The following is a 23676-nucleotide window of genomic DNA, read 5'->3' as shown; positions in this document are numbered from 1 at the left end:
GGCCCGAGGTTCCCAGGGAAGGGGCCCGAGCTCCCGCACGCGGTCCTGGGGGGAGGGAGGAGGAAGCGCTCGGTGCCTCCGGGATGGCGAGAGGGGGCACCGGGATGGAGGAGGGAACCAGCCCCGGCGGGGCCTCCCTCCCTGCCACCTGCCCCGGCGGCTTTTCCGCAGCGGGGCTGTTCTGCAGCGCCGCCGCTTCCTCCTGCTCCTCCTTCTCCTCCTCCTCCTCCCGGAGGTTTCCCGGAATACCGGGGGGAGGGGAGGCCCGGGGCACCGGGCACGTCCGGCCTGTGGCGGAGCTTAGTGGAGCCCCGCGGGGCCGCGCCCGAGCCTGGGGGGCTGCGCGGAGCACAATGGCTGGGAGCGGGTCCCGGCGCCGGGGGCTGCAGCTCGCTCGGTTACGTGTGTGTTTTTCCTTAAAAAAAAAAAAAAAAGCTGCTCGTGCTGATAATCCACTTGGGAAAGGGGATTCCTGCTCTGGTGGGCCGGGGGGAAGGAACTGGCTCAGCCTGGAGTACAGGGAAGGGCAGGAGGGGTTTGCTCTGGGAGCTGTTGGCGCCTGGGGAAAAATCCCTGTAAACCAGGCAAAAAAGCAGGGAGAGTGCTTTTCCTCACCTGTCTCCTGTAATAACATCCTTATACACATGTATGTTTCTGGAGGGGGGCTTCTCTCTGCACTGTGCAACTAATTACTGTTTTTCCCTAGAATCAACTAGTTTTTACTTAAAAGTGACTTGGCAGATTTCTGTCAGTCGGCGCGTTGGTGACTGAGGAGGGGAAGGCAGCAGCTACACGGAGCAAAACTTGGGGTTTGGGACAGCACGGATTGTGTTTTTGTTGGAACAACCCATTGAAAACTTTCTGAGTGCTTTGCATTAAGCTGCTCAGCTTATTGTTCGTAATAGAACTAGAGCATGAAGGATGGACTTAAAGGGTGAGGTGCCGAACCATTTTTCTGTGTTCATGTTCTCAGGACAATCCAATTTCCCAATGTTTTTACCTAAAGAGGAAAAAATGGAATCTGAGAAGAAATATGTTTTAAATGGATTTAATTACTGGATAGCCCTGCAAAGTATAGCCAGACTTGTTTTCAATATCTTACAATTCCCTACAGGTCAATATTATGACGTATATTAGTCAAATCTGGGTTTATTTAGCCTATAGCATGTTAAAATACAAATTGGGATATAGTAGATGGTGGTTTCAGCTTAAATGGAGAAAAAATTATATATGTGCTGTGGAAGAAGAAAATGACAAGTGAGGTATGAAGATGTCTCAGATAAATATAAAGCAAGTGCTGTGTGGAAGAATGAAAATATAATTTCATTAGCAAAATTACCTTTTTCTAAATATGGAGCATCCTTTGTAACCTGCATACCTCTTGTGTGCTGCAACAGCTTTTTCCTTCTGAAATCTAGTGTAGGGATGTGTTCATCATTGCTTGAGAAAACAGCTGGAAATATATAATATTCCATTGTAATCAATCTGTTCTCACTTCCTCTTTGCACAGCCAGGCTCATAAAGCAGAACAGGATTGTTTCAAAATTATCTGTCAGCTCAGGGAAAACACCAGTTTTCCTAATACAGGCTAAAAATGCTTCCCCCCCCCCCCCCGCTTTTTTTTTTTTTTTTTTTAAGCAGGTTGCCAGTATGAAAGCAGTTGGATTTCTGAATCTGGCCCACCCGAAATATGTGGGTGTACATGATCACATATAGGGGAACATTTTGGGTAGCTAAATTGCGATTCAATTCCCTTTCTATGTTAATAAGGATTGAAGAAAGTCTATAAATTACAGTTATGGTACTTCACCCCTCCTGTATATGGACATGAGACCTTCTTCCATGGAATTTTAATGCACTGAAATTCCCTGTCAGTTATACATGCAAAATTAGAAAAAATGTATTTTCTGTTGGGTGGTATATTTATAGTCTAATAACTAGAAATAAAATTACTTAGTTCATATAGCTGGAAAACAATCCTTTGTCCTTTAATAGTTTACATACACATATATTATGTATATGTGTATATATATTCTAGGAGCAAGCTGCGACTGCTTAAGAGCACCTATTTATTAGTGAAGATTCTTCATAATCCTAATTTTCAAAATGATGAGGCTAAATTAAAGGTTTATTAGCAAGTGATACTCTTTTTATTGCATGATCAAGGACAGTCACATTATAGGTTTATCACAGGAAACATTCCATATATATAGAATTGATCTTTATGGAAGGCACTGGGCAACTTAACTGTTGGTCAGATGAACATAACTGTAAAAATGCCTTGGCTCTTGGTGAGAGCCAGATGTAAATGATTCTGGTTCTAGAATGGTAACTACTATCCCTCCTAAGCCTGTCTTAAAAATCCAGGGAGCAGTGGGAACTGCAGGGGGCAGAAAGGGTCCATTCTCCTGCTGTACCTACACTGCGTTCTGCCTTGGCAGACCATTTTAGTGCTGTGCTATTCGGTTTTAATACTCACCTTTTCTGTGAATAAGCTTTTACGAGCTCCAGCTCGCGGTTCAGTTTGCTTTACAGCCAGTGCTTTGCGCAGAATGGCTCTAAAGCCTGGCTTACAGTGGGAAAGCTGTCTCCTGAATGTGTATTTCAATCCTCAGTCAGAACCAAGAGGTAATTATGTATGTATCTTTGTAGGCACTGGGATTCTGGTGAAGATTTTAGGAGTATGTTTGCTCCCGAAGCGTTGGCTATGCCAGGATTTGAGCTGTCATCACGGTGCATTGTTGTATCCACACGGAGGAGCGAGGCTGTGACTTGCCTCATCTCACTGCATCATGGCCAAACTCAAGTGCAGCACTCGTACAAGCTGTTCTAGGCACAGGGTTTGCCATGGTGTAATTGTGTTGCTGGTGGTGAAGCCTAAGCAAAGACAAAACTGTCACGGTGGAGAGTGGAACAGGAGAAGAGGGAGAGGGAAAAATCCAAACACTGACTCTTGAAATTGTAGCTATTGTGATTAAAAGTTGGAGCTAGATTTTAGGGCTCAAGTTGTGTGTAAAGTGACACAGAATTAGAGTGGGCTGTCTCAATGTTGGGACTTTGACTTGTAACTCTTGATTTTTAATTTGCCGTAGTTAGAATCTGTTTAATAACCTGATGGCAAAGCTCGTGTTTCTGTAGGTCATGGACTTTCCCTTGAATATTTTGATGTGAAAATTACCTCACACTTAATTAAGTAACACTCTAGAGGAGGTCCTTAAATTTGTCACCACTACTCCCCATTCAGGAATTACGGAGCAGACAGAGGATGCTGAAAAGGCTTGTGCCAGACCTTCGTGTCAGCTTTTTCCATTTTTTCTGTAGGGTCACACTTGAAACACTTGGCTTATTCCTTTAGAATTACAGATGAGAAAAATCTGTTTTCAGTGCTGAATGTAGCTTTTGTCCCCATCAGTGAGCAATTACACATGTAGATGAATCTTTGTGTCCAGGAGTTGGTAAGTAATGGTTTCAGTGCTGGAAGGGCAACTGAATTTATGATTAAATTCCCTCTTTGTGGACTATACGCCTTGGAGGAAAACTGTCTCATTCTGAATGGTTCTTACTATCACTGCCCTGAAAAGGCTCTTGATGATAAAAGTAAACTGGTCGTTGTGACCACAGTCATGATATGCACAAGGTTCTGTGTGGAATTTCAGAATGTTTGCTCAGTGCTTCAGCCAATAGATCAAAGAATAATTGCCTGTCAGGGGCTGTGCACTCTCACTGACAGCAGCTGCGTTCCGGTGTATTTCTGCCTGTTTGAGAGTTTCTCTTGTTTTTCCCATTATTCTCTCTTTACATGGGTCCTACAGACCGATTGATCCTTTCAGATATGAAGAAACATTTGCTTTTATAGGTGATGACTTTTGGTCAGGTGTCATTGTCCCCATGAACTTGTGGCTTCAGTGCGTGGTTCCTTGTAATACTTCGACAGATAATCAATTCTTAGATACTTAAACCTGAAATTACTTTGGTTCATTTCCTAACTTTCAAAGTAGAAAAATCTTAAAATAACTTAGCAAATAAATGCCGTGTCATATCTTCAGTAGCAAATATTGTGGTTTGCAGTCTAAGTGGGTGTGTCATGTTCTTGCTAAAGTGACCTTGCAGCCTTCAGGGTAAGCTACTGGTGGAGCTTCTCTTCTCATGCCTGTTGGGGCATGTTTGCTTCGGGCCTTGCCCCGTCTACCTGTCCAGGAACAGGGAGGTGTTGCTTAGGTGATTTGCTTTGTTCTGTAACAGAGGGGCCAGGAACCTCACCAGCCTGTGCCACCTTCACAGGCTTGGTGTTTGGATTGCTTAAATTAATAAGGAAAATCTTAGCTTGTTTTTCTTTAACGTTTTTAGCATGTGCACCAAACTTCTGGATTGCAAATCCTGTGGAGCATTTGAAAGAGGAGTCCAAGATTCAAGAAGCATGTCTCTTTTTCAGCTGCGTACTCTGCTTTGGCTGCCTAAGTGAACTGTCTGATTGACTCAGGAAGGATGTTCTTCTTTGCCATGTGCTGTGGGAACTGCCTTCTCCCTGAAAGCCCATGAGAAGTGTCAAAGTCAACTGCAAGCTTCATTGTTCAGGAGGTCTCCGGTTTCATACCTGAGCAATCTTCCTTAGGTCTTAACCTCTAAGGATCAAAAAGGTCCTTAGACCTGCTGAAGGTAATGTTCTCTTTCCTCTTGGTGTGAAAACATGACCTTTGGTGTGAGACATACCCAGACATGAGATTTTAGCTCCATACCCAGCGGAGCCTAGCATATGTGGGACACACCAGATTGAGAATGCTCCACTGAGCTCGTATCTCTGGTGCTGAAGAACATAATATGAGACCTTCCTCTTCCTAGTGGTGTTAATCCCTGTTTTATATTCTGTACTGTGTTTTTTTAAAATCACTTGTTTTCTGGGCCAAAGGTTAGGAATTAGTCTGGCGCTGTGAATTTGAAGGTGGTGAATAGCAATTCTTGAGTTGTGGGATCTGAACCATCAGGACTTCTCTATTTTTTTAACATGGATGGGAGAAACGATAAATACAGTTTCCTCCCTGCTTGTTTGTTCCCTGTTGTAGAGCAAGAAGATGGATCTGCAAAAGGTGATGAAGAAAAAAGTAGGGATATGTTGGACAAGAAAGCTTGTTATTTGCTGTAGTCTTACCAGCAGTCAAGGTTTACTCATAGCCAAGCTGTTTGTCAGAGTAGTTGCAGCATATCTTTAATTTTGTCTGCAGTCAACGATTTTATTTGCTTAATGCTGAAAGCTTTTAAACTGAAATGACAGCAAGTAGTGTGAAGGTGAGCAGGGTGGAATGGGTTTGTTTGATTTGCTGGACTATCTGTTGAGCTTTATTTTAAGCCATCAAAGCTTTAAACCCCAAACAAAGGTTAGCTGATAGCCTCATTTTTGTTTCAAACCTTAATCTGTAGCGTTAACGTGAAACCAGAGCTGCAAATTGCTTGCAAACCTTCTACTCTCCTCCTTTCATTTGAGGATTTATTGTTTCAGCAACTGGTGTAACAAATCTATAGGCAAATGTTACTGACTTGATAGTGGAAGTTTTCTGCTTGTAAATTGCTGCCTCCCCTTCTCCTGACTTACTGGCACTTGAGTTGAGCAAAAAAAAAAGTGTTTTCCTTCGGGATGGACTCAGGGGATCCTGCTTCCTAACAAACGCTCTTGCAACTGTTTGATTCCCAGTGGTGGCTGATTTGTTTTAAACCAGAGAAAGATTAACTCAGGTTAAAACCTTGTGTTTCCCACATTAAACCGAGCACCCACAGTTTTTCCTGTTCATGTGCAGATCTATGAATTCTTATGAACCATGAATCCTTATGAAGAAGCTATGGTTTCTTTTGTCTTTTTCCTGGCAGATATAGGGCTTTCTTTTTTACTTTTATCAGCCACACTTTTCCTTTTCACTTGACTGACAGCTACTTTAAAACGGTGGGGGTGGGGTTTTAGTACTTATATTCCCATGGTTCTCCAAGTATTTGTAATGTGTCTGCAGCCTGCAGCAGTGTCCAAGGTGAGGCGATATATATGTCCTCTTATTATACATCAGTTATAGTGGCATCAGGAGAAAGGCAGTCTGAAGGTGACCCATACGCATTTCACTTGCCTGTTCAAAACATTATTTAAAATTTTTTTTTTTTTCCCCACCGTGCAAAGAGCCATTGTTAGAAGCTTTCTAGACTTGGACAGAAAGAGCTGCCTAGAGCCACTGTCTCCAGTCTCTTGTTAACCTATGGACAATGGAGCAAGTGAGTGAAATGCTATAATGACATTACAGTTTATTCTGTTATCCTGGACTGTGTTGTCAGCAAGCAGTGTTGGAGTGTAGGGAGAGCCATATGTTATCTGAGAGGCCTGAATTGGGAACCTTTCCTTAGCAGAAACAGTTCTAGAAGCTGATAGATCTGTTCTGACTGGATGAAAGCTCTGTCTTGGTAGTTGTATTCTCTTACATATTGATTTGGCAGTCCTTTATGTACACTCGGCTTAATTCAAGCTAAGAACTTTGCTACATTAGCTGGTAATAGAATCAATGTTGTAAAGAGTTACTCCTTGCAAAATTAACCTGCATTCTGTTTGCTTCAAACCACGTTTTTTTTTCCAGGGAGTGGGACCACGTAATGCAACTGGCACAGCAGCTCCAGAATGATCTGTGGTTTACTTTAGTGCTGGAGCAGCTGCCATGGTGCTGATCTCTCTCTTTTAAGAGAAAGAATCATTTTATCTATCTCAAGACCTATTTGAGGATCTGTAAAGTGAACTGTTACCAGACACCAGTTGACTCGAAGTAACCTGAGATTCACTTTATCAGTTGATAACTGATTAGCAGCAAGCAGTCTGTCCTGTCACATTCTTTTGTGTGTTGAATACTCTACTTTAGATTTTCCATTTCTCTACTTAAGTAGAATGTTATTTAAGGCTTGGTTTTATTTTTCTTAAAACCTCTCAGTTATATGTAACACTAATGTAAAACTCTTAAATTTTTTTTGCCTGTCTGCTACTTTGCCAAGTTGGTAAAGAGAACTTTTCCCCCTCCTCTCATTCTTCCTTTCCTGTGTTTAATGGAGCTTGAAATTAATGTGGCTCTTCTTGTCTACCTCTTGTGTAGTATCACTGGTGATGTCAGCATATCCCTGGTGGGAGATATTTCTATGAAGATCTACAGTGCACTAAATTTGTCATCGAATTAAAAAATTCAGTATTAGACAAGGTGAAACTCGAAAAAAAGAGAAAAAAGTGGATATTGGTAACAAGAGTTGATTTCAACACTACTTAAAATGTAGTGTCTTTTAAATGTAAATATTGAGGCTAGTGCAAGTTTTCATATCCTGACACAAATTCTGACATTAAACATGACAAATATATTAAATATCCTCATATTCAAAGTAGTGGTGAGGAGCAGCTCACTAGCTGTGACACTGCTTAGTAGTTCGTCTGCAGGCAGAACTGGGATTTGACTGAACTTAAATGGTCTTGTCCTTGTACTGTGCTGGTTTTGCCATGGGACAGTTGGTTTGAACACCCAGCTGAGCTCTCCTGCACAGACATGTAAGATGTGAAAATAGGACTATTCGTACATTCAGTGAGTTGTGTTTGCATAGAATTAAGATGTAGAGATTATTAATCTACATTTCATTCAAGAGATCATTGGACTATCTCTTCTTTGTCATTAGTGTCTTCATCTGGAGTTCAGTGTTGCAGCTCTTCCCTAGTATATTAAGTTTTCATCCATGTATCAATCCATAGTTTAAAAAGTAGTATATTCAAAAATCACCTAGTTATTTGTCCCTTTATTTTTCTTGAACACATAAAAGAGCCTGCAGTATTTGAATGTAGTTTCGTGATGGGGATGATGGAGTACCAAACACCCATGTGGCACTGAGTTCCATTTGCCTCGCTTGTCACTCAGAAGTTCATGCATCCAAGTAGCCTCTTTTAAATAGGGTTTGGCTTTGGATTCATCTTACTGAATTGACTGCCAGGGCTTTTATATGTATGTTTTGCTTCTGTTTTTAAAGGGCTTTTGTTTTTACATCAAGTACAGACTTGAATTACTTCAGTGTTTATCAGCACAAGGAGAGAAAGCAGCAGTTTATAAGCTTTATTTTTGCCTACCTCCCCCTTGCCAACTTCTATTTAAAAAGTATCTTTCCCTCCTTGTGTCTTTGTACAACCTGATGTTATTTCACAAAGTTTTGTCTAATTACAATTTGTGCCTCTGTCCTCTGCAATCAGCCTTGTTATTGCATTGCAAGTCAGATTTTAAGGGACCTTGTCTACAGTATACTTGGTAAATAAAGGTGAAATTTATTGCACAGCAGATGCGTGACGGCTCAGTAAGTGCAGACAGCTGAGATAGCTGACTGATTTCAGTACCTCGTTTGTGCTAGGTGAGCTTTTTCGACCCTCTGCCCTCCAGGGACAAATGCAAAATTTGTCTTAAGGTTTTATGTTTTTCTTTGCTGTGCTTCATTATTTTCATATTACTGCCCAGTTTTGCTCTTAACTGGATCTCTGTCCTGTTGGCAGCTGGTGATCAGGGTGAAACTCTCATTCACATTGGCTTCTGTGCATTGCTGACTTCTGCCATGCTCTCAGCAAGCATCCCCTCCCAAGAGCTTATTATTGGATATGTTTTTCTGCATGATGAGCACTCAGTACTTTGGTCATTCATTACTACATGTTGTGGTTTTGGTTGTGGGATGATCTTGATGTGAAGAACAGGATGAGAAATGCCATGAAAATAGTTTCAAGAGTTCCTGCAGTTCTGTGCATAAAGAGGAACAAGACACTCTCCTCATGATGAGGCTGTTCCCTAAGGAAATGTATCTTATACTATGTTCAGCATAATTTTATCTTACTGCCCTTCATGATGTATTTTCTTGTCACATAGTAGTTCTGCTGCTTAGAACTTTTCTTGATACGCAAGTTCCAGAGTTGCCCCAATAAATGAAATTTCTTTTCTGCATCTCTTTGTAATAATTAGGTCCTTATTGAAAGGTTTCAGGGAGTGGGAGATGTTTTCTTTGTCCGTCTTATGCCCTGTACTGCAAAAATCTGACTGTAGAAAAACAGAACTCCCAATTTTTGTAGTAACTTGAAGAATTACTTAATTTACAGCAATTTTTTATAAAGCAAGCAGTTTAACTCTGTAAGCATATTGTACCTGTATGTTGAAACTGGCAGAGAAGTTGTTTTATGCAGTGGTGAAAAGGCTGTTAAGGAGAAGGTGAGTTAGCAAATCCAACAAGTTTTAAAAGTTTGAATTGAAATTTGGAAACTAGTTCTAGATATGGGTTCCAGTGGGACACAAGTACATGATGGAATTGGTAAATGGTTTGGGTGAGAAGACTCACTGCCACTGAGGTAAAGAACAGGTAATACTTGATTTACCAGAGGAGAGCAAGAATTGTGAAATTTGAACCTTTCTGTGCATTATCATGGAGACTGGTGAGGAGGAACATGAAATCCAGCTCTTCAGCTGTGGGTGTCTACAAGTGTCTTTCCTTAACACAGTGTAAGGAACTACCAGCTCTGGGCTGCATGTTTTTGCTGTTGTACCATTGCTGTGTCCTGTTTGTGTGGTTGTGCCATGAACCAGAAAGAGCAGATAAAGATTAAAATTATTTTTTTCCTCCTTTTACTGCTATTTTACCAACCTGAGTAGTGACACTGGGAGGCTGCATGTGGCAGCTTGTGTAGCAACTGCTGCTGTGCTCTGGACTGTGCCAGTGACAGACCATGTGTGAGTGTTGTCCTGCTGGGGGCTTCTTCAGTAAAGAGTTTCTAATACTGACTTTATCCAAAAGGTTCTGTGAAGGAACCTCTGTTAGTGCTGCAGTGGTGTGCTTGTACGTGCTGTTCTCACGGGTGATGCACTGGTGTGTGCTGAGCCTGATATGTGAAACTTGTCTTATGTCTGCAATTGTTGGAACTTACTCCTGTATGCAAATAACTTAGTCCAGTTTCCTTGTGAAAAATAAATGAATCAGGGAGTGTAGAGTGCCTGTAATCTGTGATCAGCTATTACAGCAAATCCACTTTTCATATTATGTTTAATTTAATGAAATAAATAGTGTTTTTCCAAGTAATCAAGTTATGAGCCATATGTTGTCCCTCTTTAAATAGGCCCGTCTCTAAGTTAAGACTTCTGTCTTTTATAATGAAACTCTAGTGAGCTGATGTAACTTTTTTTGTTGGTTTAAAGCATGTGGTCATGGGCCGTGTGCCTAGATCATGCTCCTGCTGCATGTAGTTGAGGATGATGGGATAATGGGACTGTAAATTATCTCTTATGGTGCTGGTTTTCCTCTGGCCTCCTCCCTTGTGCAGTGTAGAGCAGCCCCAAGGCTGTTCTGAGCAGTGCCAGCTGGCTGGAGCCCTGCGGGGCCACTGTGCCAGATGGAGACAGCAGCACTCCAGTGAAAGCCAAACGTGCTTCCCGAGGTCGTGGAGAGGTGCAGCCTCTGCAACCCCGCCAGGGATCCCTGGGCAAGGGCTGTCCTGGGACTCAGTTACTCCTGTACTGGTGCAGCCCTGGAAAGGGCTGGACTAGGGCATCTGTCAGGCTTTTTTTTTTTGAGTAGATTCATAGTGTGATATTCAGCTATTAAACATTTTCAATGTGTTAGTATCTCCTTTTTCCTAGTTTATGCTTCTGTAATATGTCTGTGAAATGTTCAATTCCATAGCATGTACAGATGCTCAGTACTGAGACAGATTTTTTCAATTTGATTAAGTGTGGTGGTTCCTGATATGTTGTCCTGTTTTTTTCCTGACTACCGAAAAATGCTGTTATCCATAAGATACTCGGACTAGAAAAAGGTTGTTAATGATGATATTTTTAGTTTTTTCATTAAAATGAAACAAAACCCCAAACCCTTCATTCTACTGTCTGAAGTGACAACTTCAGATATGCTCAAAAGTAAAAGCAGAAGTTTTAATCCCTTCATTTGCCTAGTTGACTTTATAGTTTTTACTAAAAAAAATATCTATTTCTTAGAATACCATTGAAATCAGCTGTTGGTGTTACTGCATTGTATTCAACCCCGTGGCTTGTTTTGTATTCCAGAACAAGCTTAGTCAGAATAGAATAACTTAATCTGCACAAGATGTACCCACAAAACCCAAGTGCTTGAATATTCCCATCTTGTGGAGATGAGGGTAGTAAATGGCTGAAACTCTTCAAAGAATTGAATTCCCTGGTGGCTGCTCAAACAGATACTTGTTTTGTAGAGGAGCTGATGCACACCAACTTTACCCAGTGTTTCTTCACTCTCTTGACCCAGAAGGCTTTGTTCTTATTGACCCATTAATGCAGCTCACACTTCTAATCCAGCAGCCCAAAATAGCTGCCAAGCCTGGATTTTACTGTGGTGGCATTTGTTGCATGGGTAGTTGGTATAACCCAATACGCAGAATTGTAGCTGAAAAGCCCCCCGAGCTGAGGCACATGAGACTATTTTGGGCAGATACTTCAAGTGTCTGATCTAAATAAGGTAATAAACTCAACTTGATAGTATGTACAAAGGACTTATTGGAAGAAAAATGTATTTTGAGGCAGCTCTCCCTATCAGTCTCCAGAGCTGTTGGATATAAGTGGGAATAGGCAAGGAAGGATGTACCTTGTAGCTCCCTTGCCCTGGTGATTGTGCTAGAGGAGTGAACTACGAGGAGAGTGGACCACAGAAAGTGGTAGTTACCATATTCCAGCCTAAATAGTATTTATCTCTGCTCTTGAGAGAATGAGGGTGTTTTTGTCATCTCTTATGACATGACAGAGGTAGCAGAGTCATCTTTTAGTCTTGTATTAGCAAGGCAAGTGATTTAAGGCTGAGTCTTTATCATGAAAGATACACCAACTTGAAGTAATGAAGCAGTGGGAAGAAATGTATGGTGAGAAATAATTTAAAGGCTTTCCCTGATTTCTTTACAAAGTAGATTTTTTCAAAGTGACCTTTGGTTACAGGAACTGTTTCTATTCAGTGTGTGTTCCTCTTTGCTACACAATATTTTTGCTACCTTTTTACTTTGAGAAGCTTCAGATCTCAGGGAATTGGAGGTAATTTCCTAGCAAGGTAGTAAATGACTTGTAATAGCTTCCTTACAAAATTCTCAACACATACTGTTCTCTTAATTCTCTCTTTTGCAGGTGTGTTCTACCTACTTACAGGTATCTGAAATAAAGCTTTTCAAGAAAATTGTGAAATTTTCCTTTTGTCATGCAGAAAGCTCAGTTCTGTGTAAACCCTTGCTAAGTATAATGCCTGCAAGACTGTTCCTGCCACTTTAAATTCTCTTACATCAAGCTACTACTAATAGTTAGTGAATTAGTGTTCTTTCAAGACACAAAATCCTTTTGTCCTGCTCTCCTTCAGTGCTGAATCCCTTAACCTCACCAATTCATATGTTTCAACTCACTCTGCTTAACTTCTTAAAGTATTTCCTTCAAGTTAAGGTCTTGAAAGTAGAACACATAGTATGTGAAATCAACTCTTAACAGCATTAATGTACTTTTCTTCTGGCTTATGAAGCAAAGTAAAGTTGCATTAGAATTGAAGTTGATTGGTGGAATCTCCAAACTGTTAATTGAAAAAAATTTAGCAAACCAGATCAAAGAGCAGAAGTCATGCTTTATAGTCCTGTCAATTCTACAGAGCAAAAGAAGGTTTAAGTATGGTGAGTGTTCAGGCAGGAAGGAGGTTCCACCATGGTTTCTTCAGCTTTGTCCTTCACTTCCCTCTGCAGTTTTTGCCTTAAGAGCCTGTGGTAAGGAGCTTTGTTTCCAGGTTTCTTCTCTCAGTGGTCAGTTAGCGGGAAAAGTGGAATGGATGACCAGGAATCTACTTCTTAGCAGAAATGGTTTTTGATGTAATTTCCTCTCTGACCTTCCAATGAGACCAGAGCTGGTTTTGAACCTGCCCTTAACTCACAAGTAATGGTGTGTTCTGCTGCAGAGCGCACAAGATGTGACAAAGTCTGTAACTCACCACGAGTAATGAATGTCCTGAGCTGGACTAGGTGAGTACACCAAGCTTTCAGAGTCACTTATTTCGTATCAGCTTGGTTTGACTGGATACTTCAGTGTTTTTGTGTTAATCAGGAGGAATCCGTTGCGTTGTTTCCCAATTTTTGTTCTGTATCTGTTCGTTGGAGCACATCCTCTATGACAGACAGTACCTTGTTTTCAATTGCTACTTTTTTCTTTATTCTTTTTACTTTCATACCATGAGTTTTCCTTCGTGTTCCTACTTCTCTGGCTGTACACTGCCTTTTTCCCTAGAAATTATCTGTTTGTTTACAGTTTAGACAAATGTCTACATTTCTGTACTCTTAATTTCTTAACGTGAGCCCACCCTTTCGAGCCTAAGCATGGAGCATTACTCCTGACACAGAGTCTGAGCAGACTGTTCCTCATGCCAAGGTTGTAAGTGTTAATCTTGCTGCAGACTGGGGTGATAATTCATTGCTGTCACAGCAACACATGCTGAAAGTTGCTTCTTGCCAGATTTGTTGGCTATATGCTACACTAGAGAAAATTATTTCAAGAGTCTTATTGCATAGCCAGATGCTGCAGAACTCGTGCAATCAACCTCCCCTCCCCCCTTTTTATGGCTGTTCTGACTTCAGGGAGGAAAAACTATTATACACTGAAACACATTCCTGTGTAACACTAGTAAAGAGGTGAATGAACTTCTGATTGTGGCTAATTTTTCTGGTTTTTCTTGTAGGGAAGTTCTGGTTTGTGTTCAGGATAAAAAGGAAGGAAAGCTTTTAAGGTAGGGTGAGGGGAGTTTGAAAAGGAATTAAACAGTGTCTCTTGCTGTTTGAGTTGTGTTCTCTGCCATAGTTGGGTGCTGTGGAAGTTTTGTGTTTTCTTCAAGAGCTAGTGACTAGGTTGGCTCAATTCTGAAGAGCTGTAGCCTCTGCCATCTGTATTCTTAGGATTTTTCAAAAACAGGAGAACCTTTGTGAACTCTGGATATCATGGTATCTAGGCACTGGCCTAAAGATGGTGTTTAGTTTAGTTATACCTGAGATGTAGAGCCCTGAAGAGGAAAGTAAGTGGGTTTTTGGTACAGGATCTGAAACCCCCTTAACAACTTAAGATTTGCTCTTTTATGTGTGCTGTAGAAAAATGCAAGTTTCTTTTCCACAAGGTATCCATTACATTTTGGGCATGATGGTGTCTGATTACCAGGGAGGTGGGATTTACTGACTGTTTAGTCAGACAGAAATATACTTTTCCCAGAGTATTTCCAGCATAAATCTCATCATATCCAGTGGCTGGGCATTGTGTCATCAATCATTTTATCCTCTCTTGTATTTTAAAAGAAGGTGCCATAGAAGTTACATTATTATGAATGCGTTCCCATAGGACAAAATCCTGGTAGAAATGCAGTGTTGGAGAGTTTATTATTACCCACACATTGTGTGTCATGCAGCGCTCCCCTGCTTTTCATTCCTTGTGCCTCAATTCTTTGCACTTCCAGATCACAGGAAACACTGCCCTGAAAATCAGAACTAGGAAGGGCTTCTTTTAGACCTGAGCAAATCACCTCTTTGCTTGGCAGGGAGAGCTTTTCAGCAATTTAAGGTACTCTTAGAAGGCCTGAGGCCTCGATGCTCTCAAATGCTTTTTTAATCCTGCTGTAACGCATAAAGACCATGTATTTGTCCCCAAAACACCGCCCATGTTTATAACCATGGAGACAAAGCAAGAGATGAGGACTAGAAATCTGTAGTGGATCTCATGGAATATTTTTGCTCTAATCTGTGTGAGATTACTGGTGATTTGCAATTGTAATACTCTCCTGAAGAATCCCTTGGTTTTGCTTCAAGCTTTTAACTGGTTTTTCAAGTGCAGTATGCCAGGGAAGCTCTGGCTTTTGTTCAGATAAAAGACTTTATAATTCACTTTCTCCCTCATTCCCTTGTTTCCCCTTATCTCACCCTATCCCGATGCTGTGGTTTGTATACGTACCAGCCTTTCATTTTCCCATGTACAGGGGTTGTAAGAGCCCAGACAGTTCCTGTTGCTGGGGTAGCCTGCACAGCTCTTGGGAGCTGAGGGGAGAAAGGTTCAGTTCCCTGTTCTGTTTCTGGCCTCCGCTGCCACATCCAAATGATGGATTGAGGCTCAATCTGTGCATTATAGATATTGAATTTATTCCTGATACTGTTTCCATGAGTGCAGGATCAGGGATTTGTTTAGAACAAATTGACAGATGAGTTCTCTGTTCTTACCAACGTTCAGATTGCACTGTGGTTATTTTTAATACCAAATACAATGTCTTTTTTTTTTTTCTTTTTTTCTTTTTAGCAATGCCAAGCACACACAAATGTCTGCTGGTATGTTAACTTTGGTGAGGGATTTGGAGCTTTAATGAGCTGCTGTAGATCAGCTAATGTTTTCCCTAAGTGTTAGTAAGTCTGTCTGAGTTTTGGAAGCTGGGATGGGCTAGATCCATGGAAGAATGTGCAAAAACGTGTCTCATCTGCCAGAGAGTATTTGTTAGTATGTTCGGGGCAATAAATAATTAAAAGTTTGTGAAAATTGTTAAGGTTTGAGTGATATGGGGAAGAAGGAAAGCAAATGATAAATTACGTTACTTCCCTCTTTACCAGTGAGACCGCAGTTTGAGTTCTTCACGTCCAGCTGTTCCCTCCTCCCAAATTCAGTTGTTCAGTTGGGAGACAAGAAGTGTTAAACTGATCTGTTTGCTTGATCCGATTGATTTCAGACCTCAGTCATTTACAGCTTTGGGGCAGAGCTCGTGGAGTCCTACCTTTTGATGATGTTTCCCTGTTGGAATGCAATGTGGTGACTCGTGAGATTGCATCAGATGGATTCTCTGCTTAAGGGGAAGCTGTGGATTCCAGCAGACCATCCATGTTCCTTTGGAGAGAGAACTGAAATTGAGAAGGGAAGGCAGGACCCACAGAGCCCTTGCTGCTGTCTGAACATTGGCTTATTGGGTTTCTCTGTAATTCAGTCTTCTCCTTGATATAAGTGATTACCTTCTAACACAACAGAAAAACTTCCAGTTTCTATATGGAAAGTAAGTAAATGGAAAACAATGAGAAATGGAAGCCTGTACAATATATTACACAAAGTGAGGGAAGGTAGAGGAGTTGGAGGCAAAGCCTCTTTGTTTTGGGTGGGGAAATGATGAGGGAAGAGTATTTTTAATAGGTTGGTGATTCGGGAATCCCCTGGTGTGAGCAGTGAGGATATGGCAGGGAATTCACTAATAACTATCTACTTGAGCGTGGTAGAACAACCCAGAGTGCTGTTCAGGTGTAATAATCCCTCCAGACCTTAAAGAGGAAGTGGGATTTTAGGCTGGTTCTGCCAGGGTGGTGTTTGGTGGCACAGCTGATTCTGCCCATCCCAGCTATGTGTTCTGTACACAGTTGTTAACATGAGGCCTTGGCACAGACACTGCTGGGCAAGTTTGGCTTCCCTGAAGGACGTTATAAAGTCAGCAGAAATTACAGTGTACACTCAGCTCCCCGTTTGCATGAACACTGCTCTTTCCTGTGGATGGACCTTCTCTTCTTGCTTTTCTGTCTTTTTTTTTTTTTTTTTTAAATGCATATGTTGAAATTCAAATTCAAAACCACATAACAGAGGAAACTTTTTCTATCAGTGTGAAACCCAAAACCCTTTCACTTTGGTGCTGTAGTAGCATGTAAGATTTCTTGATTGTACCAATGCTCCTTATTCTTGGAGAGTCTTGAAGTAACATATTGGCTGATGGGAAGCCAGTTGGAAATGAGAACTCTTTCTTCAATTGGAAAACCAAATGAGTATATCCTTAAGTCCCTCAAAAGCACTGCTTATGGTATCTAATGTCTGTTAATCATTTCATAGGAGAAATTATGGAAATGTTACTCAATGCACTAATTCTCTACAGCTTTTCTAATTACTCCATTGATTTTTTTGAAGCGTAGATTTGTGTAAAGGAACACTGGGGTATATTTGAACAAAATACAGAGCAATAAAACTGTAATTGTAATTCATGTACGTTCAACAAACAAAGCATTAATTTTATTAGTTTTGCCAGCAGTCTGTGTGTTTGGAGTGTGTGGTTGGTTCTTTCTTAAGCCTGTGGTTCATTAAGCTTTCTGCACTGTTTTGTCTCATCTATCAGGCAGTCTCACATTGATTTGGTGTTTTATATGTAGATATTGTGTAGGTAATTCATTTTAAAAAGTTGAAAAATGTATGCAAAGGCTGGTTTAGTAATGCTGCTGGTAAAGTTTACCCCTTCTCCATGGTATTATCTTAATCTTAAAAGAAGAAAAATGTCCCTCAGGTTTTTTCAATCAGTCTGCATTCAGTGACTGAGTTCTGGTCCACTGAGCAGTCACTGCTCTGTTATATCAGAGTTAATAATACTGTGACTTCATCTATTGTTTTACTAAAAATGCAAATAATTGTTGTAAGTGGTTATAAAATTTCTTTCTTCCAATCCCAGTGTCTCACGACAGGCTGCTATTAAACTTCATCTCATATCACGAAAGACTAGAATGTATGATGAGAAAATGTGTTTTGGTATTTAGAATCCTGTAGGAGCACTTACTTATTTCTTTTTTGTGGTGTTGTTGTTGGGTGGAGCTCAGGGCTTAGTTGCGTTTTTTTCCTACATAAATGCATTTCCAGATGTTAACTTTTGAAAGTCTCAGTTTGCATTTTGAGGCTTTAATCCTTCGTTTCATTGCTTGGAATCATTGTAGTGGGGTTTTTTTTTTTTGACGTTTAAAGAAGGTTTTTTGGTGCGTATATATATGTTAAAAAACCACACACATATAGTCACTGGTAATTTGCTTAACCTTGGGCAGGAAAAGTGGGGAATGGTAATAGGAGATGTTTCAAGGTGTGTGGTATCCAGTGTAGTACAGAATCTGTTCTTTCTCTACCTTTTTAAGTCTCAGGTTCACTAATTTAACCACCAGTTAAAGAGGCTTCAGGGTCTGCTGTGTTTTGTCAAAGCAGCAGAGCTAGACCATATGCATGATTTTTTTTCCCTTTATCCTTTTTTGTAATTTCTTTGGATGTGTTTGGCTATCGGTGTTTGTTGTCTTATTCTCTGATTAAAAGATGAATTTAGTTTGTGATAGGAGTTAAAAAGCAATTTGTTTCACCAATGCATGTTCTAATTTTCATTAGTGTCTTTTTTCTAGTTAGGAATCTTCAGATACATGATTTTTGCTTTTCAAAGAGATTATTTAAATCACATGATTATTATATTTATACAACTGAAGTTTTCTGTGTTCTGCTTTGCACAAAAGTGCGTGTGTGCCAAGTACCCTCACACTCTTCTGATAAAATAAACTCTAAATTATATCTGAGTAATTCTTTTTCTGAAGCTGTCTGTAGCTTTGCTGTACAGATGCCCTTTTGCTAAATGAAACACTACTTATCTTAATTATTAGTGTTAATGGATGTGCTGTGGGCTCAGTATTTGCTATTGTCAAGTAGAATCTAAGTTATGTCTTTTAGTGCTTGACAAATGTGACAGAACTGTAGTTCTGACTGTCGTGTCTGAATGAATCAGTGCCATGTGCATGAGGCGTTGCTGGCAATCACCTGGAACACGTAAGCAGACTGACTTCTTTTCTTTCAAGCACCTTTTGCAGGCACTGTTATTCCTGAAATGCCACGTGCTCCTAATTTGTCAGGTGCATGTGTTCCAGTGATGGCTTGTGGTTTCTCCTTGTGCATTTATCTCTTTGTAAAGGTGTCTCTGCTCTTGCAGAATCTGCTTCTGTCCAAGGATGTGATGTGAACTACTGAATATCCATGGCATTAATATAAGTAGACATAAATAGATCAAGGCCTCTACAAAAAACCCATATATTTTTCCATTATACAGACTATTCTTGTGTTAAGGTATTATTTTTAATTGAAATTGCAGTGTGTTCCTGGTTCTTGGTATGTGCTCAATGTTAAGAGTATAGAAATTGTATTCTGAAGTCATCTTTGCAGGAAATTAAGATTCAAATTCTGTTTTCTTTCTTCTAAGTAGAATGGTTACACTTTTTTACACATTATACATGTGTGTGTATATATGTACATAAATTGTATTTTCGTTTGAGAAGGAAGATAGTCCTTTCCAAAACGCAGAGTTTCCCAAGAGCCAATGAAAGAAAAGGGAACTCAGTGGGCTGAAACACTTTTGATCCAAGAAGTTGTCACATTGAGTGGAGTTCTATTTTCCCTCTTTCTTCATAGTATTCCTGACCTGTCCACTATGTGGATTTTTTCTCCTTGTTGCTTTTTAGTGTTGTCAGTTGACTTGTCTCTAACAGAACTGTGGTGATGAATTTGCTGTGCAAATACTTGTTCCAAGGGTCATATGGAATATTAATAGATCTGATAAATCTTTTCTTCATGAGTTTTACCTGGGAATGGTGGACTGGAAAGTCCTAATGCAGGTTTTGGGTTAAACACATGTAGGCATCACTGTTCCCCCATTTCTTTCATCAGTTACCACTGCCATCACTTGATTATCAGAAATGGGATGTCAGGAAATCCTGCTCTGATTAAGTCTTTTGGCGCGTTAATTTCAATTATTTCATTACCGAGGAAGAAGTGCCAGGGAATGGATTCCCAGGACTGATGAAAACCACTTGAGCTTCCCTGTAAAGTTTCTGAAAAACCTCCCCTCTCTTAGAGAATCTTTTCTTTGCATCCTTAATTTCTGTGTGATTAATGAAAGAATAACTGGAGTAATTTGTTAACTTTGACAGGCAAATTGTCTTTTACATCTAAGTACGGTTCTAGCTCTCTGGCAGTGGACAAAATTAAATCTCTAATAGGAACCTTAATGTCTTCACAAAAAAAGAGGTGGAAAATGTTATGTATTATGTAGCATGTTACTTTTTCTTGCTTACTGGGCACAGACATAAGGACTTGTAGAGCACCTGGAATGTATTTGAATACTTCACTGACCTGGCTCATGTAAGGGCAGAAGTTAAACCTGCTGAAGGTGTACCCATTCTTGTTTCTTTTTAAAATCGGGTCTTTATCACGAAGCTTTATAAGCATTTTTGGTTTGGATGTAGTTTCAAGATACTCTTTGACATCTTTAAACATTTTGCTTTGCTGTCTTGTAACTTGAGTTCTCATATTCTAGTTTAAAGAGCATTTTGTGAGAATGTGAGGCAATGTGCATATTATGAGTTCTGAAGTACTGTCAGAAAGATGCACTGTGGAATAAAGAGGTGGCATCGTGTCAAAAGTGTTCTGTCTTGATGGTTCCTGTTCTGCAGAACTCAGTTTCAGGAGCTGGAATAGTTTTAGGATTTTTTTAAAGCCGAGTTCAGATTTTTAAATATTTAGGTTAAAAGCTGTGCCCCTTTTGAAAGATCACTAACAACTGCTTGGAGCTGGCTACCAGACATGGTTCTTGAAACTCCCCAGTTGCTGTGTAAGATGAGTCTTTTATGGTGTACAGCATTGAGAAGTTGTTCTGGTTTCTAGTTTGTTTGGGATTTTTTTTGTACTTTTCACACACTTCTGAAGATACAGGATTTGATGTATATGGTAGCATAAAGGCAGATGGATTTTTATCTCACCAGGACTGGGTAGCACTTCAGCTGAAATATCATTTTCCATTTCCATCTTTCGTATTTTAATAGAAGCTTTAGAATTTCATAAAACCTAATCAATTCAGAAAGAAACTGGTGTTTACACAGACAGATTGCCTAATGCCCACATTATGTTTTCATGCTTTACATCCAGGAAGGAAGGCTTGGTTTAGTTCCTGCACTTAATTGTATTTTGACCCTTTCCTCTGCAGCCCTTCCAACACCTTCCTTTGGAACAGCAGAGGGTGGGTGAGACAGGCTTCTCTTTAAAACATGGCAAGTCAAATGGCAAAAGTGGAGGTGCCTTGGGTTTTATTCCATCCTTTAAAGAGAGGGGAAAATAGGGAGAAAAATCTGTTGTTGATATTATGAAATAGACTTTCACTGTAATTAACAGCCTGGGAGTTTTTCTGCTTGCTCTTATCCTGGTGTTGCGAAAGCTTGCTGTCCTGCTGGGATTTCTTTTTGGAATGCAGAGGTGTGTTCTAGCTAAAAGCATGTGCTTTGCCTAATAAGCTTTCCTAGCCACTGAGCCCAGCTGGCTGCTGCAGTCTGCATTTGTTTTGTCTTAACTAATTTTTATATCCATCCTTTAAACGAAACTAATGCTTTTTACATTAAATGACAAACCAAGCACAATGTCCATAAATGAAACCCAACACTATAATCTACTAATTTTTGCTTTCAATGGGCAGCATTGTGTAACCAAGCAGCCTACTAAAAAGGAAGATGTGGAAATAATACTGGTGGGATGTGAATGGGGCTAGGCTGAAGGGATCAGCCTTTGTTGGAGGGAACGTCTATGTTGAGTTAAGGGTTTAGCACTTCCTCTCATAAATACAGAAGATGAGTGAAGAGAGCAGGGCCTGGCTGGTCAGCACAAAATGTTCTTGTCATATCTTGGTATCTTTTGCTGTAGGTGATGATGAATGTCATCAACAGGTAGCACTTTGCTGGAGTTTCCTGATGGGTTAATTTTCAGGGTTGCTGCAGTCTTGCAGCTACCTTGAGTTGATAAAAAGTGCTCCAAACTCTCTGAAATTCAGCCAAATCTTTCCAATTTGATCCAAATTATGAATGAACAGAATGAAAGTTACAAGGTGAAACAGGAAATAGAAAGTCTGTTTCAAAATATTCATGAATCATTGTTTACGAGTCTACAGCAGTGATACTGGAGTTGTTGTACAAGCTTGTTTTCCATGAATTTGTGGCAAATAATGTTTTTGTTCTGACTTGTGCTGAATAGGAACATTTTTCATATAGTACTAGTCAAATGTATAAAGCTCTGGCCAGTTCCTGCTTCACTGTTAGTTTCAGTGGAGCTTTTTTTGGTATGATGCAGCAGCTGCTTGGAAATTAAATTAAAAAAAAAACAAAACAGACCCATAACAACAATAATAAAACTACCACCACCAAAATATCTCTGTAACCTTGTTTGTATATGTATTCTCACAGAAATAAGGGCAGATTTTTTTCTTCTAGTGAATTCACATAGCTCAAAGCTGCTATGAGTAGGAGCTTCCCTTTGCTGTGAGGGTGAGTGGCATCTGACCTGCACACAAATGTTCTCCTGGTCCTTGTAGTCAGCTGTGTGAGTCAGGTCAGGGTGAAGGTTTGAATCTCTTTGCTGGTTCTTTTTGCTGCTTTTTGAAGAATTGCACTGCAGTGAAGCTCTAGACTTGTTTTTTTTTTTTCCTTACACAAATGTCAGTGGACAGATTTAGGGCCTGGATGTCAACTCCATTCACTTACAGTTTTGCCTCATGTTTATTAAACTGTGACTGATCAGAATCATGGCAAGTTTTTCTGAGTCAAAATTACTGATGATGACACCTCAAAAAGACACAGATAATTTCATTTGCACCATTAAAAAAGGGTAAAGTTTTTCATGTGACTTAAAAAAATAACAAATGCCTTATTTTTCTTAGTAGCACTCCTTTTAGTAATTTACAGAAGAGTCTATGCAAAATATTAGGATTAATTTCTCTGTGCTCCATTTAAAAAAACTATTCAGAGAATTGTCTGTTTAGGTCGCCTGAACTAAGCAATGACACTAACATGTAACTAATCTATTAATGGCCTACAGGCAGCTGTGAGAAGGAAATATATAGATTTTTACTTAATACTCGTGATTGGTACATTAAGAAAACAAACAAAGTTGTTGAGTGTTTGGATATTGCTGGGAAAAAAATCAGAAGATCTCTTCAGATGTAGTTAACAAACTGCAGTGAGGAAAGAATCCAGAACTGCTTCTGTGAGGTTGTCATCCTACACTCCTCATATAAACCTTGTTAAAATACATAATAACCAAGTTGTGTCTTTAACAGTCCTGATATCAGTGGGGCACATTGGATGGCATTTTTGTTACTTCTTGGTTCCATATATTTGATTCCCAATTCCTCTGTGTTGGAAGCACCCCTTCCTTGAGCCCTCCTTAACTACAGGAGGTAGAATTCCCTGTGCCCTGATCTTGAGAGACAGGCACTGTTTATCATCACCTTCCTCCCAATTCATTCCTCTGGGAGGAGGGTAAAAAAGGCACATATTTTGCAAAACACGTTAATGTTCTAAATACATCACAAAGTGTTAGAACATAGTTGGCTGTACATTCTATGGAAAAAGACAGAAGCTTTTTGCTAAGAATGTCACCCACCTTCCTACATACTTTGTGATTAATGTTTATTATATTATTGTGGGACTGCAGCAATTTGCAAACTCTCTAAATGGATAAAGGAGTAAATCTCTGTCATGAGAATGCTTATTTCCCAGCTGTTTTTCTGAAGATGCTTTCATTAATCTTACCAGTTTTAATGTGAGAGATCTAAGCTCCTTTTCTTTTCCAGAACATATTTTATGTTCATATTGCTTTAATAATGTTTTTTCTATGCTGCCCTGCCTGTCTGTAGAGTTCAGAATATCCATCTGTCTAAATCTTGCCCTCTAAAGGGTGAATAGCAATTCTCACCACCTCTGAGAATCTCCATAACTTTAGGCTTGCTAATTTGCATAAAAGTCTTGTAGTGAATGAAAGACCTCTTATTTAGCTCTAGTAACATGAATTATTAATTTGTTTTGTA

At 40.0% G+C, this 23676-nt stretch overlaps 1 protein-coding gene across 3 annotated transcripts in view; it reads left to right on the top strand.

Moving 5' to 3' along the window:
• Positions 1–23676, top strand: part of USP22 (ubiquitin specific peptidase 22) — a 95923-nt gene that overhangs the window by 762 nt on the left and 71485 nt on the right. The window lies entirely within an intron of this gene.

This window comes from Aphelocoma coerulescens, chromosome 14 (assembly GCF_041296385.1).
Source record: "Aphelocoma coerulescens isolate FSJ_1873_10779 chromosome 14, UR_Acoe_1.0, whole genome shotgun sequence".
NCBI lineage: Eukaryota > Metazoa > Chordata > Aves > Passeriformes > Corvidae > Aphelocoma > Aphelocoma coerulescens.
This window is presented reverse-complemented; position numbering and strand designations above follow the sequence as displayed.